The following is a 14851-nucleotide window of genomic DNA, read 5'->3' as shown; positions in this document are numbered from 1 at the left end:
CATGTGATTCCAGAATTCATGAGACAAGAACCAGAGCTATGGCTCAAGAGTAGAGCATATGCCTTATATGTGGAAGACTGGGTTTCATTCTGGCACCATAAAAATAAATAAATAAATAAATAAATAAATAAATAAATAAAATGCAATTACTCAGACTGTAAAATTTGGTGGGTGAATGGACTGGAATAGAGCTTAAATGACCTGAGTGCATAGTTTGCATTTGGGAGCTCTGGATTTGAGTCTTAGTACCACATCATACCCCCCAAGCAGAATTGATTGTGTATTCCCCCAAATATATAAAATAATAAGGGCTGGAAAACCAGCTCACTAGACCCCATGAGTTTGCTTCCCAATTCTCCATGGCTCTGAGATATAATTCTGGTGGCCCCTAAGCATCACTGGATGTGACCCTTGTGAACAAGTATACCCCATGCCTAAAAAAAGACATCCAGGGGCTGGAGGATAGCACAACGGGCAGGGTGTTTGCCTTGCACGCGGCCGACCTGGGTTCGAGCCCCAGCATCCCATATGGTCCCCTGAGCACCTCCAGGAGTAATTCCTGAGTGAAGAGCCAGGAGTAACCCCTGTGCATTGCCAGGTGTGACCCAAAAAGCAAAAAAAAAAAAAGACATCCAAATTAGCACAAGAACTGACACTGCCTCACATATGTGAAATGGAAGGTTCACTCCCTAGCACCTCCTTACATATATGTTTCCAGTAACACTACCTTTTGGGATCCCCAAACTCCACAACAAAATATATGATTAGCAGCACTCCAAACCCAAGGGTGTGAGCACTGAGGCCAAATTATCACAACAATTCTGACAGAAAGAAAAGGAAGGGAAAAATAAATAATATTTAAAATATTTTAAAACCCTTGAGGTGATTTATGGTTGCTGTGAGTTTTGGTAGTCAGAGGTTATCCAAGCAGAGAGACTTTAGATAAGCCTTTCATAGCAAAAAAGGACTTTCACGATGAGTCTATAATTCCTTGCTGGCTCTCTATCCCTATCCATTGAAAAGTATCCTTGGAGGAACTCAGCAGAGTACCTAAGGAGTATTTTATTAAGAATAATCAGACCTCCAGTTTGATTTGCTACCCACATGATTACTCTCTTCTAGTAGATAGGTCTGTGAGTGTGTAAGGGTCTGTGTGTGGACACAAGTGCCAAAGCAGCACAATGAGGACAATAAGAAATGGAAAAAACAAGAACAAGAGGGAGGAGGCAAAACCCACTACAATGGTCTCTTACTTGTACCTTGACTTGACATTCTTGTAAGTGCAGAAAAGAAACAAATGCACACCCTGTGGAACACAGCCTGAGCAGACTGTCCTGTGTTTGAAATTCATTTTGGAAGGAGAACAGAGGTGTGTTTTTCATTATGCCACATTGGCTTTTCGCATTGGAGAGTATAATTACAAAACCCAGCCCTCAAACCACTGCAAAAACATCACATGCTTCTTACACACAGTTTTTCCCTTCAAACTAGCACTCAAGTGCCCACCAAGGGCCCTGCCCACAGTAGGGTTAGTTTAAAATTCTTTTCAAATACAGTTCTAGCGTGGCTCTCATCTACAAAATAAGTATTATCAGCAGTTAAATCATAGGATTATTGTTCGGTGATGGATCAGTAGGTACATGAATGGATTGTTTTTATGGTATGAAGAGCCTGGGCTCAGTGGAGTCTGAAATAGCTCTCCTGGTGCAACTCAAAGCAACATGCCAGTATCTCTTTCAGGCCTATGATGGATCCCTTCAAGAAATGTCAACTTTAGAGGATCAGTTCCATTTGAAGTTGGGCTTTTATAGAATTTAAGGTTTAGAAGAGTGCAAAGAAGAAACAGAAAGGAATGGGATAGACATTTTATGTTTCTTCTCTGCCAACTGGGAGTGAATGCGAAATTCTGAGCTCACGACTCACTTTCCTGCTTCTTATCTGCACAAATTAGCTCTTCATTCTCAGTTCTGTACACTGCAGGGTGGCAGTTACTGAGCCTTCCAGGGAAGGAGGTGTTTCTTGTGATATTATATTCTTGTCACTTAAAAGTTTTAAGATTTGGGGGGTAAGGGGAGTGGAGAGATGGTACAATAAATAAGGCACTTGCCTTGCATGCATTATCCTGAGTTAGATCCCTTGTACTCCATGCAATCCCCAAACCCACCATATAAATGCGAATCATACAATATGTAGTTTCTTCCATAATTCCAAAGTTACCCAATGATGCCTTATTTGTGACTTAATAACATTCCACTTTTGATTATACTATCTATTACTATATATTGTTTACTCATTGATCAATTGGGGTTGTTTATATTATAAAATAAAATTCCTAAGGATATTAATGTAAAGATTTTGTACAAACATATTTTTTCAATTTGAGTGTATAAACCCAACAGTAAGTTGCTAGATCATAAGACAACATTTGTATACCTTTTTAAAGGAATTATCATAGAGTTTTCTAAATTCTGCTATAAACTTAAATGTAGAATTGCTAGGTATGGCAACATTTGCATACCTTTTTAAGGAACTATCATAAAATTTTAAAGTGACTGACCCATTTAAATTTCTACAATCAGTGTATTGGGCTCCTATATCCCTGCATTCCCTTCCTCATGGTTGGCATTATCTGTCTTTTGACTATATTCATTTTAGTGATTAAGTCACAATGAGATCACTACACACTTATCAGATTGATAAAAGTTAAATAACATCAAGTAAAGATGCAAGGAAACTGAATCTTTCACACACTGCTGATGGGAAAATGTAAAATGGCAGAACCACTCTGCAAAAGAGATCACATTTTCTTAGTCTTTATCACACAAGCTAGAAATTGAACCATTAGTCATTAATTCCAGGTAAAGAAACTTCATCATCATCATCCTAGCCCTGAGATTTTAGAAGCCTCTCTTTACTTGTCCCAACGATGCTGCATTAGATTGGAAGCTCTTTCAGGGTTAGGGGAATGAGACCCATCATTGTTACTGATTTTGGCATATGAATATGCCACGGGGAGCTTGCCAGGCTCTCCCATGCAGGCAGGAAACTCTCGGTAGCTTGCCAGGTTCTCTGAGAGGGAGAAGTAAGCTATAAGATGTTACTTGTAGGAACTTGGTTTTATCGTCTCTGGATGTTGGCTGTTGATGGGATTACACAGGAGGGGGGCAGGTAGTTTCTGGATGTGACTGCCTAACTACTGGAAAAGGGGGAATCTGGGCAGAAGAGGCCCAGTCCCAATCCGGACAGGCTTGGAGGTTTCAGCCCCAGGTCCCACACACCTGGGTTCCTCTGCCAGTTCCTTCATGCATGAGGCTCATCCAAATGTGTGGAGAAGGGCCTTGAGCATGACTGTGGTTGGGTTCCAGAAGTCTTCAGCTGCCAGGGCTCTGCTCGGGGCAGAGAGGGAAACTCAACCCACCCCCTCAGAGGGGCCCCGGTGAAGACAGCCAGGGTTTTATAGCCTCTGGATGTTGGCCATTGATGGGATTACATGGTGGGGGACGGGGAGCAGTTTCTGGGTGTGACCGCCTAGCTACTGGAGAATCGGGCATCTGGGCTTAAGAGGTCCAGTCCCCATCCGAGCAGGCTTGGAGATCTCAGCCCCGGGTCCTGCACATTTATATACAATGAAATGTTATTTAGACACCAACAAATGAGGGGCAGGGGTGGGAAACAAATTCCACCATTTTCTGAATATCTGCATGAATCATAAAGGTATCACATTAAGTGACATAATCAAAGACAAGTATCTTATTATCTCATTTATATATGGAATTAAAAAACAAAACAAGAAATAAAACCAAACTCAGAGATAGAGCTCAGACTGATAGTTTCCATAAGGAAGAAGTGAGGAGTAAGTGAAATGTGTGAAGGGAGTAAGGGGTAAAAATTTCCAGTTACAAGATTACTAACTCCTAGGAATATAATGTACAGCATGTATCTTATACTGTAATGTACAGAGTCAGTAATAGTGTATTTTACATTTGGAAGTTTCTATAAGTGAAGATCTCAAAAGCTTTTATCACAAGAAAAAGTTTCTATCTGTGAGCAGTGATGGATGTTAAGAGATTCACTGTGGTGATCATTTCACAATATATACAGGTACTGTATATACATGAATCACTCTGCTGGATTCGAGTAAGCTAATAACAATTTATGCCAATATTTCTCAATTAAAAAGTATTTTATATGAGGGAAAAAGTAGTTGCACAACAAGTAGATAACAATAAATATCTTTTCATAGTAAATAATGTTTTCATTTTAACTAAGATAGTTGATAACAAAAGAGATGACAGAAAATTACTACTATTCTTACCTGTAATCTAAATCTAATCTCATTCCTCTGAAGTAAATAGTTCCTCATCTTCAACTTGTTAGAAACTTAAGTTCACATAAACATTCTCCCACAAACACACTCTATTTGGACTCACCTGCTTCCCATCTCAGAGGTGTGTAATTTCTCTTAATTTACTTATTGAAAAATAAACTAAAACAAACCACTTGACTCTGACAACATAGCAGAAGTTGCCAAATAGGAAGAGTGGCAAGGGGATAAGGTTGGGAGAACAACATAATGCTACTGTTAAAAAAATAGATTTTATTGTGGGGATTGTGGGGGTTCACAACTAGTAGTGCTCAGACCTTACATCTGGATTTGTGATCAGTGATCACAAGGTTCTCAGGGGACCATATGAGGTTCTGGGGATTGAGCCTAAGGGGTTCCCATGCAAGACAAGTGTCTTACCCACTATACTATTGCTCTGGCCCCAAAATAGATATTTTTAAAGTACCAGTCTAGGAGCTTTAATACCTGTCAAACAGAAATTTCACAAACGAGAACAGAAAATACATTGGGGAGGACATTTTTAAGAAATGATTAATGAATTTCTAGAATGGAAAGATGCATAAAAATTGAAAGACCTATGTAGGGTTAAGAAAAATAAAAACAACATGTATATCTATGCATAACAATATAAACTTTTAGAACACTAGGCACAAAGGGAAAATTATAAAAGCCCTCTTACCCAAAGTTACATACAATGAAGAGAACTAAGAATGTTAACAGATGTGTTTAATTCTTTTCATTTAGATATCATTAACTTTACTTATTTTGTATATAAGTTCAATGAGTATTAATAACCATTAATAACCACAGTCACGTTGGAGCTGGCTCCATAGTAGAGCAGTTAGGGTGTTTGCCTTGCATTCAGCCAACCAAGTTTTAATCCCCAGAATCCCAAATTGTTCCCTGAGCCCCGACAGGAGTCATCCCTGAGCAGGGAGCTGGAAGCAAGTCCTTGAACACTGCTGGGATTTGAGTACCATGGGATGTGCCCTCCTCAAAAAAAAAAAAAAGAAAGAAAGAAAAAGAAATACAATCACACAAACAAGATACAGATTAATTTTACCACCTCAAAAATGTTCTCTTCTAGCAATATCCTTCAATAATCACAGACCTATTCTCCATAATTATAAAATGATTTCTTTTCTAGTCTGGAATGGAGTCATTCATTTCTTTCACTAAGTCATGTACTAAATAGCCTTTTGGGTTTCTGCCATGCTGAGGCTCATATCAATAGTCTATTCCTTTTCTGGCTGGCTGATATTCCTTTCTTGGAAAAGCTACATTTTGCTTATCTGTTCTCTGATTGAATGGCTCTTGGATTTTTACAGGTGACTCATTAGGAATAAAACTGATAGGAACATTAATGTGTAGGTTTTTATGAAAATATGTTTTCATTATTCTTGACTAAATACCTATGACTGAGGTTACTGGGTCCTGTGGTACTGTGATTTCTTAGAAGAGGTTGAGAAACTATTTTTTATAGTGGTAGCATGTGGTATTTCTACCAGCAGTGTAAGAGAATTCTATCTGTTTAATATCCTATCCATAACTCTCTGTTCTTTGTTGTCTTGTGAATTAGTCTAGATGTACTGGTTTCTCAGTGTGACTAAATTTGCATTTCCCTAATGACTAATGACAATGACCTACTCTTTCGTTAGTGATTATTTTATTGTTGTTGTTTTTTGCTTGGGAGCTATACTTGGTGATGCTCAGTGATTACTTCTGGCTCTGGTTCAGGCAGAGGTACTCTGTAGCACCTTTTGACCCCTGTGATTAACTTTTTTTTCATATGATTATTTGCCATTTTTATGGTTAAAAAGATAAAATGTCTTTTTAAATTTGTCCATTTCTTTAGCTGAGTCATTTGATTTTTTTAATTATGCTTGAGTGTCGTAAGTTCTTTATATATGCTGAGCCCAAATTTTCTGCCACATTATTTACACATATTTTATTTGAGTACAGTTGCTGCTTTTTTATTCTCTTGTGTATAGTATAAAGTTAAGATCAATTCTCTTTTTTTGTTTGTTTGTTTTTGGGCTACACCCAGCATTGCTCAGGGTTTACTACTGGTAGAGAGATATTGTCCCTTTGGTGGTAGGTGCAGTATAGTAATAAAGCCTAAAACACTCAAATCAGTGCTATTGCAAATTACAATATTTCAGTTAAAAAAGTAAAAATAGTTTTAAAATTAAAAGTTTAAATTCCATATTTACAACAATAGTTTTATTGGTAATTGAGCATATCATTTCAATTTTGTTGTTGCATTCTTTTTTTTTGGAGGGGGATCACACTCAATAGTGCTCAGGAATTACTCCTGGCTCTGTTCACATAGATCACTGCTGGCAGGACTCCAGGGACTTTACACAGTGCTGGGGATCAAACCCGTGTCAGTTAAGTACAAGACAAGTGCCTTGACCACTGTATTATCTCTCTGGCAATTATATTCATTTTCAGTTGTAATTATCATTTTATATTTAGGGAATGCTGTAATAATCAAGTTCCATAAACTTTGAAGATCTTGTGTAAATGATATTTTTTCCATAAACTTTGTTGTTTAGGTATAAGTTTTCATATAACTCATTGGTTTCAGGAATACATATATCAGTGTACTGTTGTATAATCCTAATATTTATATCAGAATACTATTGAAGCAGAAATACCTGTAAATTTATGAGTGAATATTCCTGAGTCTTCCTTGGAAATTTTGGGATTTTGCTAAGATCCAACATTTCTTAAAAAATCCTATCTCTTATTTCAGACTCTTTCCAGTATAGAAATCTCTACAATACTCACTTGTAAAGCAGTAGTTGCCCACAAAGAATCAATAATAATCTAATCTTCTGTGATGAACATGAAGTCTGACTTCAAAGTGAAATGTGGAAAGTGATGTTTCATATTATTCCTGTTTGCTTAATTTATCACATTATTACATATGTGGCATAGCAAAATCACATGTAAGGTTAGCTAAAGACATGTATGACATTTCAGTTGGCATAATGCCCAGAAGAATGTGTGTATGTGTGTGTGTGAGAGAGAGAGAGGGAGGGGGGGAAGAGAGAAAGATTGAACTGTCATTCAGAGACTGTGTTCAATCCTTTCTACGCCTACATGCAACCTCATATCACCCCTCAGTTAAATACTTTTCAAAACAAAACAAAAAAAAAACTATCATGAAATCAAACAATATTTGCCATTGAAGCTAAGACCTAAGATACTGGCTATTTCTTCCGAGCACATTCTCTGTGAAAATAAAAGCATTCATAAGTGCATGTGCAAATGTACACATACACACACAACATACACACACACAGAGCTAAGCACTCAGACCCACCACTGAAATATGGATAATAACACCAGATTTCTAACTTAAAATTTATTTCATATCCAGATAAGAGACTTTATAAAAATACTATACAAGACTGATGAAATTAGTCACACTATTAGGACATGACATCTTATAGTCACAGACTAAATTTCAACCAAAAATGTTCACAATTTGCTGTGTATAGAACACTGTCTAAAGATGTATGAAAATAAATAAAAGAATGAATTTCTTGTCACTAAATTTCTTGGGTCTCAAACCTAACCTCCTCTGGGCTTCGTCTTTTCCAAGTCCCCAGTAAAAGGCTATAAGTGCTATCATTTCAAGCATGTCTGATTCAGATGTGCATCACATCTGGTTCAAGTTTTAGGCTGAAGCCTCACTCATCTCTTTCATGAACCTTCCCTACAGCAGGTCTCCTGATTATTCTCCCTTCTATCTCAGCCTGCCCCCAGACTGACTCTCCTCTGTGTAGAAGTCGGGGTAACCTCTTACAAATTAAATCAGCTTTCTTCACACTCCTTACCATGGCCTTCAGAATCTCTGTTTTCTCTCTTCTTCCTCTTAGTTTATACTCTTCTTCTTCACTCCAGCCAATCCAACATGCTCACTGTACTCTGAACAAATCCAATTCATGTTCAGCTCTGATTCTTTGCACTTGCTCTTTTTTCTATTTGGCATCCTCCTACAATCTTGCTCCTGCCCCCGTGAGTCGCTGACTTAAATCTCTGTTCAAATGTCAGTAATAACAAAGACTCTGAAACTTTCACTCAATTTCCTTGACCCACTTTTTCTCTTCATGGTCCTTCTCAATATCCAACATTATGTTGAATTTATTTGACCTTTTCTCTTTCCCACTAAAACTTAATTCCTAGAGTTTCATCCTCTTGTTTACAGTTATAATCACAGTGCCTAGAAAAGTGCCTGTTACACAGTAAATAATAAAAATGTGTTGAAAGACCCTATCCTGGGGGTGCAAATTTGGAAAAAGTTCTCACCATATGATGAAGGACAGGATTTGGTAGAAGTGGAATAGACCACTTGGAGCCAGAAATGACTTTCCAAAAGTCCTGGAAGGGCCATTCAATTTGAAAGAGGTAAAATAAGAAAACTTCAATGCCTCAGAAAGAGTTTACTGGTCACTCTCTGATACTCAAAGCAGGAAGGCTCTGCTCTTCTCCAGGAGGAAGGAAGTCAGTTCAAGGGGAATGAAGAGCTGGTGGTTAGTGAAAGGCCATTCTGAGAGAAAGCTGAGACCTTGATGACCCAGGGGTGTGTGTGTGTGTGTGTGTGTGTGTGTGTGTGTGTGTGTGTGTGTGTAACAGGCCTGCAGTCTCACAGAGTTAGGTGAGCTACTAAGATAAGGAAGACTTAAGGACACCTCAGCCAGGAACTGAGATTGACTTCCTCATCACTGTCCTTCCTTTTCTTGTTTCTCAGTAGTCAATTCCTACTTGCCAGTTAGTGGGGATCCACCTGCCCCTATTCTCAGCAATTTACACTAGCCTGGGCTCCCTCTCCGCACTAGGCCTGGCCATTAGAGCCACATATATGTTTCTCTCCCAGGGGACAAGATGCTGGCAGTTCTCCCCATCAGACACATTCAGGCAGACCAAGACACAAAAGGAAACTGACTCAATATCAAGCTTTGTCCCACCCCAACTGTATGTATGATACTTTTAAGTTTTTTATATTCTTAGTTTTAAACTATATATCTAAAACATAGATACTTTCCCATTATTTTTAGAAATGCAAACAGAAGTACTTAATCACTTGAAATACTTCAGGTCCCCTTCTTGAAAAATAAAAAGAAAGTCCACTTCCCCTCCAAAGAGTAAAATGTAGCACTCTCCAAGAATACATTTATATTCTCCACAGATATATGTGTACATCTAGGAATAATTTATGGTTTTGACTATCATTTGGTGGATCATATTATTTGGATACCTTTTATTGACTTAAAAATCTCTCTCCATGAAGCTAGAACATAGACTGAATTTATGTTTTGTATATGGGAGTCATAAATTTGACCCCAATGTATATATACTACATATTACACTATATATTGTATACATATATATGTGTGTACATATATATGAAAACATTTCTCTATGATGGATCCCTAGAAATAGAATTGGAGGGGAGTCCTAAAAATATATTTATTTTTGCCAGAAGATCCAATTTTTGTTTATTTGTTTCTTTGTTTGGGGGCCAACAGGGCTTACTCCTGGATCTGCATTCAGGGATCACTCCTGGTGTGTGATGGGACCATAATCCGGGTTCAAATCAGATTAGCTGCAGGCAAGTTAATCTCCCTGTCTGCTGTACTGTATCTCTTCAGCCCCCTAGAAGATGTTTTTAAATTCTATCTTATCAAGTTGCTTCCAGCTATTGGTACTGAAATAAAAATCTTTTCTGAAATTATACCTTGGGAGGATCCATACTCCAGATAATATCAAGTCAGAGACAAGATCAGTGGTCACTGTGATCATTGTGTTTTGTCCCAGATGGTTGGGAACACTTGACCACATGCCACAATTTTTTGTACTTTTGTATCTTTTCTGGGATCTGAGAAAAGATTTGCAATTTGGAAAAAAATATATTTTGGTTAAGTTTATGCAAATAAACTAGAATATGGAAGGTAATACTAATTTTCTAAATAATTCTAACACATAGCAACTATAAACTTCATTCAGAAGACGTTTTGTGTTCACAAATGTTTCAAGACTGAACTACTCAGCATTTGCCTTCATTCTTTCTTTGACCTGTTCATCTCCCTCAGTTGAGATACCAGCACCCAAACTCTTGGTTTCCCCTCCATACATCAAGAAAAGAGATTCTCCTAGAAAATGGTTGAAGGAGTTCCTTCTTCCTTTCACTGTTCAGGAGCTTTTTAAAAGGAATGTCATTCTGCAGACCTCCTGGAAGGAGCTTTTCAGCCAGGACAGCAATTATGGGGTTGGGGGGGTGGAGCAGGGGGAGCTCCACTGTCCAGGTGGGGACAGTATTGAGGAAGAAACTTCATTTGTTAGGTGACAAATAGGCAAAAGTCTGCCTTTGGCTATCTAGGGGAGTGGAAAGCATTTTCAAACCCTCAGGAGCTGCATTGCCCGGGCCTATGGTTCACAGAATTTTAAGGAAGAGGTAGGTAGTAGGCAGTAGATAGGATTCCCTCTCTGACCTCAGTTTTTGTATGGAATACAAAGCTTTTTTTTCCAATGTATTTATTTTCCAATGGTGTTTAATCCCGAGTAGAGAACTGGCATAGCACTCAAATCTTCTTCTTTGTAAGAAACTCCTATTTTAACAGCAATTAGGGCTAAAAAGCCCTTCGAGAATTGTCTGGAAGCCTAATAAACATCAGTGTTTCTGTGGGGGGAAAATGCAATTTGGGGTTCCTTGAAGATCATTGAAGTGATCTTCAATGAAGTATTGAGCACAGTCCAGTCCTGGTGGAGCACTGTTCACACAGAACACAGATGAGATTTGCAGGCATCTTCTATTTCCCAGTTTCTGATAATCTGGGAAGTGCTCCAGGTTAGGGAGCTTTTGGGTTCCAAGTTTCTCTGCAATGAGCTATAGAGTATGATGTGGGATGCTTTATGGATTGGCCTGACTAAATTCTGTTGTTTTTTAGGCTGGTGATTTTCCAGTTTACAGAGTAGTCCATGGGTTTGGCAGCTTGCAAGGATTGAAGCCTTGAAACACATTTCTAAGAGTACAAACATCCCCCCGGCCACTTGAGCTCTAAGACCCCACAAGATCCCTTGCCTGGGTATTGTTGGTGGTCTTCATTTTCTCCTTTCTTTTATTCCCTCTTCCTTACAGATCAACCTGGATCTCTGCGAGAAATCTTTACAGATGAAATACAAGGCTCTGTTAAAAGTCAAGCAATTGCCCGACTCCTCCTCACCCTCTCTCCCATAAAAATTATCTGATTACAAAAAGTTCTTTGCAGTCATGTCCAAAAGCTTATAACTTTAGTTCCCTCCTCTGTCAGATAAAGGAAACTGAATTGAAGTTTTCTCCCCCATACACACAGAAGAGATCTATATGAATATGGTAGGCCACCATCTACCACTTTCTCAAAAGTTACTCACTTTTGAGAAACTCAAATGTTAACTTATCTGAAATAGAGATGCACAGGGAAATGAAAATAGAAAATGCCTTTTGCTTTTGGCAAAAATATTTGAGGCTCGCCAGTTGAGATGTTGGCCATACAGACATGAAGAAGAAGTGGTATTATTTTCAGAGTTTTCACTTTCTAGTAGGATACTTGGTAGACACTCAATACAAGCTTGTTGAATTAAATTGAGTCAAGAAATTAAGATAGGGGATGATTCTGACAACACCAGTGTCCACTTGAAAACCTACAGTAATAGAACAGGGCTCTTTGAATCATGCAAATGATTCTGTGTGATGGTAAATAGACATTTAAATGTTCTGAGTCAGTCTTGCATTCTTTACAGAACAGACAAAAATAGTTGCTTAATCCTTTAGCAAAAGCATTTAAAAAATTTTGTTCCTGTGGATTTTTTTAAAGGGTTATTTCTAATTGATGAATATTCAGTAGTATTTGGCATTTAAATACAAAATGTATATTTTGTACACATTTTGCATATGTACAAAATGAATTTTTATCTATTTATTTTCTGAGTTATCCTCTGGTCTCTTTCTGTTTGTACAGTGTAAAATAAATTTTAAGCATTAAAAAGATGACTCTTGAGGCTGCAGAGATAGTACAGCATAAGGCACTTGCCTTGCATGTGACCACCTCCTGAGCACAGGGCCAGGAGTAGCCCCTGAGCACCACTGACTGTGGTCTAAATCCCTCTCTTCCAAACAGTGACTCTGAGGCCAGGGATTTTTGCTCAGCAGTGGAGTACTTGTCTTGCATAAGCAATATCTGGATTCTCTTACAGCATCCCACAAACAAGCACATGAAAACACAGGCATAAAATTATAACTCTTGGTGGCAGGGGAGGGGTCAGGGTTCACAGAGACCTCTGTCTTTAAATTACTAGAACCTTCAATTACTATCTGTTGTCTTGGACATTGCTTTAAGTGGGTCTGTGCCTTCTCAATCAGAGGTAAGTAACCACCTGTACCTCTGTTCTGAGGAGCTACAGATGTGTTTCACTTATGTTAGTGCATCTACAATAACATCCCACAATTTCACCTGAGAGTCTCACTTAATAACACATTCTGGGGTTAAACCACTGCCCCTACTCAAATACCTAAATTACTAGTAGGAGAGGCAGGAACCTGCAGAGTTCAATGTGTGGGTGTGTGGTATATAGTGGCTAAGGGAAAAGGAAGTGTAGTGAGTCTGGACACCTCTTATTCCCTCTTATTATCATTGGCCACAAACCAGTTTCTATCAGGTGTCTGTCTCATTGCACTTTGGAAGACTTAGTGCCTTGACTTTGAGACTACAGGAAATGAAATGGTATTGGTGACTTCCCTGTCCAATCTGGTACCCGGAAGCCACAGGAAGATCTTGAGCCCTAGAATTTGACTCTTCTGAATTATGACATGCCATAAATACAAAATAACCACAGTGAGTTCCAGAGAAAGTACAGGGATCAAGTTGCTTGCCTTGCCCCTGGCCGACCTTGGTGACATATGGCTCACCACTAGGGGTCACTCCTGAGCATAGAGTCAGAGCCCCTGAGCAACAGAGTCAGATATAGCCAGAGATAGCCCCTTTTCTTCACTAAAGAAAAGGATTGATCACAGGTTGAAATGAAAATTTGGGAACGTACTATAAAAAGCTCTATTGAGGGGCTGGAGCGATAGCACAGCGGGTAGGGCGTTTGCCTTGCATGCGGCCGACCCGGGTTCTAATCCCAGCATCCCATATGGTTCCCTTAGCACCGCCAGGGGTAATTCCTGAGTGAAGAGCCAGGAGTAACCTCTGTGCATCGCCGGGTGTGACCCAAAAACCAAAAAAAAAAAAAAAAATCTCTATTGAAATCAGCCCTGTTCTTTTTAATTTATAAGATGCGGCTACTAAAAAAAAACTTGAAATGACACTGAAGGCTTTGTATTGCTATTGAGCAACACTACTTTACTGACTAGGAGGTTAAATCCCATCCAAGAGAGCACTGATGCCCAGTTCATGGGCAGAGGTAACAGAAAGAATGAAATGGCAAAGGCAGACATGCCACTGGGAAAAAAATGGAGGTTCAGTATAGGGCAAGTAGGGTGCTGCACTGGCTAACAGTCTGAACACACATGGACCCCCACTCTCTCTGGCCATCCCGGGAATTTTTAATCTCTTTATTCATGTCCCTGCTTTCAATTCCAGTGGCAAAAAAATGAATAGCTGTTGATCCCTATGGTTCCAGCTAGATTTGGCTGGAGATTAGCTTCTAATGAGGTCCTACCACTTCCTGATCCCGAGTTCTATATACACAACCCGCTTTATAGATACTGAGATGCCTGAAACCACCTCAATATTCCAGCTGGGCTTGGGAAAACTACCAATTACTTTAATTTGGTTGATTTAACATTTTCAGAGAATGCTTTTTATTTGCAATAACTTTTTTTGTTTTCCTCAATAGACTTTGCAGATCTGTGCATAGATACTCATATCAAAGCATCAATAGCTGGATTTTGCATAGTAGTTTACAGTTTTCAATGTCCTTTTCAGCAAATTATCACTTTTTATTGTCACAACATCTTGTGAGGCAGGCAAGGCATGTATAGATTTTTATCCATATGTTATAGCTAAGAAATGGAAAGGGAAAAAAAAAAGGTTGCCTTGACCAGCATTTGAAAGCTGTTAAGTGACAGAATTAGAGATGAATCATGGATGATCTAACAGGAAACCATGGCATGAAATCTTTTGGTGACTTTATATGGGAGTCTGAGGGCACCAAAATGGGGCAGGGGACGAATGGGTCCACAGCTTTCTGAATTTTCAAGCAAACCCCTTAAAGATTCGGAAAGAAATTTAGGGGGTCTGGATGTCAAGATTTGCAAATCTGCCTGTGGAGGATCTAGGTCTGGTGCATAAACCAAGCGTTGCCAAGAATGCCTTTGAAGCCAACCCACCACTTCTTTCCCTCAGGCCACCTTCCTGCTGAAAGGCCCAGCCATCTCGAGACTCTGCAGAGATGTTCTGAGCTGCAGGCAGAGCCCAGCAGAGGGTGCCAATAATCTACTAATTCAGGGTGGGA

This window comes from Sorex araneus, chromosome X, assembly GCF_027595985.1.
Source record: "Sorex araneus isolate mSorAra2 chromosome X, mSorAra2.pri, whole genome shotgun sequence".
NCBI lineage: Eukaryota > Metazoa > Chordata > Mammalia > Eulipotyphla > Soricidae > Sorex > Sorex araneus.
Note: the sequence above shows the minus strand (reverse complement) of the source record.